This window comes from Neophocaena asiaeorientalis, unplaced genomic scaffold (genome assembly GCF_003031525.2).
Source record: "Neophocaena asiaeorientalis asiaeorientalis breed wild unplaced genomic scaffold, Neophocaena_asiaeorientalis_V1.1 scaffold232, whole genome shotgun sequence".
NCBI lineage: Eukaryota > Metazoa > Chordata > Mammalia > Artiodactyla > Phocoenidae > Neophocaena > Neophocaena asiaeorientalis.
This window is the reverse complement of record NW_020175672.1, coordinates 2,892,694-2,897,843: the sequence shown is the minus strand read 5'-3', so window position 1 is coordinate 2,897,843 and position 5,150 is coordinate 2,892,694.

The following is a 5,150-nucleotide window of genomic DNA, read 5'->3' as shown; positions in this document are numbered from 1 at the left end:
ACCTCCTAGAGAAATGGAAATAAAAACAAAAATAAACAAACGGGACCTAATGAAACTTAAAAGCTTTTGCACAGCAAAGGAAAGCATAAACAAGACGAAAAGACAACCCTCAGAATGGGAAAAAATATTTACAAATGAAGCAACTGACAAAGGATTAATCTCCAGAATTTACAAGCAGCTCATGCAGCTCAATATCATAGTGTATATATGCATGGACATATATACACTACCAAATGTAAAATAGATAGCTATTGGGAAGTGGCCGCATAGCACAGGGAGAGCAGCTTGGTGCTTTGTGACCACCTATAGGGGTGGGATAGGCAGGGTGGGAGGGAGATGCAAGAGGGAGGAGATATGGGGATATATGTATATGTATAGCTGATTCACTTTGTTATAAAGCAGAAACTAACACACCATTGTAAAGCAAATATACTCCAATTAAGATGTTAAAAAAAATTAAAAGTAGGCTGGATATCAGAAACTCTCTCAACAAAATGCAGTAATCTCCCAAATAAATTGGTGGGATCTATATCACCTGAAAACTTTATATAGTAATGATTTTCAAAATGAAATACTCTTTAAGATGTTACCAAAGACTTGGGAAAAAAATTTCTTAGGCTTATGAAGCCACATACATATGTCTCATTTTCAAAATGGACGTTTCCTCTTAATATTTATTTACATGGGAACACACAAGCATATATATATATGTATATGTATATGTATATATATGCACAAATGAATATATATATATACACAAATGAAAAGATGTTCAACATTTTAAAAGATGCAGATTAAGTCTATTATGTAACAGATCTATCAGAATGACAACAGAAAAATACGGATCATAAAAATTGTTGACAAAGATTTGGAGGAACTAAAACTCTCATACATTGCTGTTAAAATGGTACAATCACTTCAGAATAGTTTGGTAGTTTCTTAAAATTTAAGCATTCACCTTCCATCTGATCTAGCCATTTTACTGCTAGGTATTTATCCAAGAGAAATAAAAGCATATGTTCATACAAAGACTTGTACATAATGTTGATAGTAGTTTTATTTATAACAGCCTGAAGGTGGAATCAACTAACATGCTCAGCAACACCTGAAAGAATAAACAGAGTAGTGCATCCATGCAATACTTCTCAGCAATAAAAAGGAATAAGTTATTGCTGCATGCTACAATGGATAAATCTCAAAATAGTTACGCTGAGTGAAATAAACCAGGCAAAAACAGAGAAAATACTGTAAATATTTAAATGGAAAATGCTGTGCTTCCATTTATGTTAAATTCTAGAAAATGTCAGTTAGTGTATAGTGACAGAATGGAAATTAAGAGATTACAAAGGGGCATAGAATAACTTAACTTCTGGGGGTGATGTATATGTACATTATTTTGATAGTGGTCATGGTTTCACAGGTACATACCAACATCAAAACTTATAAAATTGTACACTTCATGTAGATTATTGTGTGCCAATTATATTTCACTACAACTGTTAATAAAAAGGCAAAATCACTGAATAACATATAAAAGAGCAAAACTCTATATATTGGAAAAATGTACAGAATATTTTAATTACTCCATACATGAATTGATTTTTAGCAAGTCATGGGAAATATATAATAATTATTCATAGATATCGAATATAAATAGTAATATCAATTATAAACATTAATAATAATGGAAAATTCATGCATCTCCTGGTGGAGGTACATATCTATAAATCAAACCTGGATCTAATTAATCCTCTAGGACTAACTAAACTACTGATTTATGGAAAGTACAGATGACAGAAAAATATGGTAACAATACCAAGGGGTTGTAAGCAGCTATATTCAGTCTATGAGAATATCTACCCTGAAAATAATTATTTTGATGTAACAAAATAATGCAAAATAGAAAAAGTGATGAATGTAAACCTTTAGTTTAAAAGATACGTTAATGAGTCCTAATAAATGAACCTAAATTTTATCCTGAATTAAACAAAATGTAAAATATATTTATGACAGTTGTAGAAATGTGACCACTGGCTCTCTATTGATGATATGAAGGAATTATTAATTTTTTCAGGTGTGAAAATGGTGTTATAGTTATGTTAAAAGAAAAAAAAAAAGGAAGAAACCCCATTACTTAGAGATAGAAACAAATATATTTATAGGACAATGAGTAATGATGTGATATTTCGAATTTGTTTGAAATAGTATTGAAAGGGCTTGTACAGGATAGTACATAGGAAACAAATTTAGGCATAGGTTGATAAGTTTTATGAAACATAGTAATACATTTCACCATTAATACAATACAACACAACACATTACTTTTTTCATGTTTGAAATTTTTCTATAATAAAAATTTTCTTTAAAAAATAAAGATTCTGAATGAAACAGATGATGTAACCAAGTTTAGAAAACAATTATGAAAAAAATGTGTAATCTGACAGAGGCTGTTCCTAGAGGTTTTCTTTTATAAAAAGTAATTTTCAAAACTTTAAGAAATTATAAGCAAAGCTCAGTATAAAAATGGGCAAAGAAAATGAAGAGGAGTAAATACTAATATATAATAAAAGTGTAAAGATTATTATTTTACTTAAAACTAAGAAATCTGAAACAGAATTGAGATATCACTTCTCACATTTCTGGAATCTAGAAGTCTAATATCATGGTACCAGCTTGAGCAGGGTCTGTTGAGAGTCCTCTTTGGGCTGCAGATGGCTAATTGTTTTATCCTAATGTGATGAAAGAGGGAAATGGGAAGTAAGCTCTCCCATAATTCTCAGAAGGGAACTAACCGTATTCATGAGGGCTCCAACGTCATGACCTCATCTAATCCTTACTACCTCTTAATACCGTCATATTGGGAGGTAGATTTTCAACAAATGAGTTTTAGGGAGGGAGGCAAACATTCAGTCCATAAAATCACTTTTCATCCAACAAACTGGGCAAGATGGGATAAAATTGATAATATTATGCACTGACAACCAAAATTGCTACATGTTGAGAGAGAATGCTGATTTTTAATTTTATGAATCTTACAATTGCTCTCCAAAGTTACTGTTCCAATTTACATTCCCACCAGCACTGTAAAAGATTCTCTCTCTCTTCCCAAATGGTCATCAAAGTTAGAAACGTCATATGTGTATATATATATATATATATATGTATATATATATATGTGTGTGTGTGTGTGTGTGTGTGTGTGTGTGTATATATTTACATTTAAAAGTTTCACAAATAAAAGCATTGCCTTAATTTAATTTACATTTTCTTTATAACCCATGGGGTTGAGCAACTTTTTATATGGTGTCTCCTTTTGCACAAGCCCAAACTTTTAAATACTACTTCATTTGTTATATAAAAAACAAACAAACAAACTAATTTGTTAACCACAAAAGCATGGATCTTGTACTGATTGATCCATATGGATATTTTCCAGACAATAAAATTATTAACAATGAAACAGGTATTAACATGAACATTAGCACCAAAGCATCTATCAGTCATCAGGTAAGCATGTATAGATGCAATAACTTCTAATCCTTGAATTTACATGTGACCTTGCCATAGCACTTAAAAAATATTTGGAAATTACATTCAACATATATTAACTGAAGTTTTTCATATGATGTTATAATGTTTTCACACAAAAAATAAAATGCTGTTCTTTTGATTTATGATGAATATTTAGACTCATATTCTTACATTAAGAAATACAGCTTGAGCTGGTACTACATAGCAGGTGGACACTTACCAAAAATTACAGTTAACTTGAGACCTCTCAATTGTAGAATTTCTGGTACCAAGTGTTTACATGACGTCATCACTTTAAGACTCAGGAAAACAAGAATTTGTACTATGAATTCTTGAAAATACAAGTATAATTTTAAAAAGCTGAAATATATCATAAAGAATACCAATGAAAATCTTTTGTTCTTATGCAGTAGACTTTTCTATTAGAAGTACACTATTAGCATAATTTAACATTGTTGGTCATTTAACATTACTTACGTTCACTTTACACTCTCTTGTGTGACTGATGAGAAGGGCAAGGAAATGAGCAGAATGAATGTAAGGTAAGCTATACTCCTTACCAATTTTCTTTTCTACAGTTGTATAGGCCACTCATATTCGGTATGATTCATATATGTATTAAAAATTCCCCAGAGCGCAGCATTCTCTTGTATATCTCTAGGAGCTCTGATGATCCTTTTGATTAATACCAAATTCAATTTACAGAAAGCTTTAGGAATGTAAAGGTATGGTTTCGATTTCTCCAGATATTATTTGTGGAAAACCTTGCATAATCTCTGCTAAAATATCAAGTCTCACCTTTGATAGGTAATTCACGACCAAGGCCAGAGAGCAGTGCTCCCTGATGGACCACCCACCTCTGGCTGACTAGAGTAAATACGTTGTGAAAAAATGATTTGAATTATGCATGCAACAATAGAGGCACGACACTGTCATTTAGTTGGTTCTAAAAAAAAATATTTGGTGCACAGTAGATACAACTGATTTTTATGTATCTTGGAAGATGACACTTTATTATAAAGTATGTCACGGTCATCCTCTGGCTGTTAAGACATCTAAAGTCATGTTGGTTTTACAACCTTCCCCCAGGATTACAATTCTGAAGGGTGGTTAGTGACAAGTGTGCAGTGTTTTGTCAAGCTATTCAGTTTATACAAATGGAATGCTGTTTCGCTCACCAAATCCATTACAAGTGCAAACATGTGACTAAATGGACCAGCGTTTGTTTTAGACGTGAGTGCAGCCAGTAACCAGAAAGTTTTAGAGAGCATCTCCTCTAACTTTATTGAATACAACTCAGCATTCCACATTTCTTTCCAGTAATCATCTATTAACCCTTTTGTAGCTCACTTTATTTTTAGTGTAGCACAGCAATAAACTAGTTCCCATAGGAACTCTCCAAGGGACACAAACCCATTTGGTTATATCTATTGAAGGCTAGAATGCATCTAGCATTTTAGTTTAGGGATATCCTCATTTTTTCCCTTTGATTTTAAAGGCTAATTTAGAGATGACCAAAGATCAAGTTTATAAGTGAGGATAAGGAGACAAGTTCTTAAAAATCCGAGTGAATAGAAATTGTTTTACTCCTTTCAAGGGAAATTTGTTTTGCTGGACGT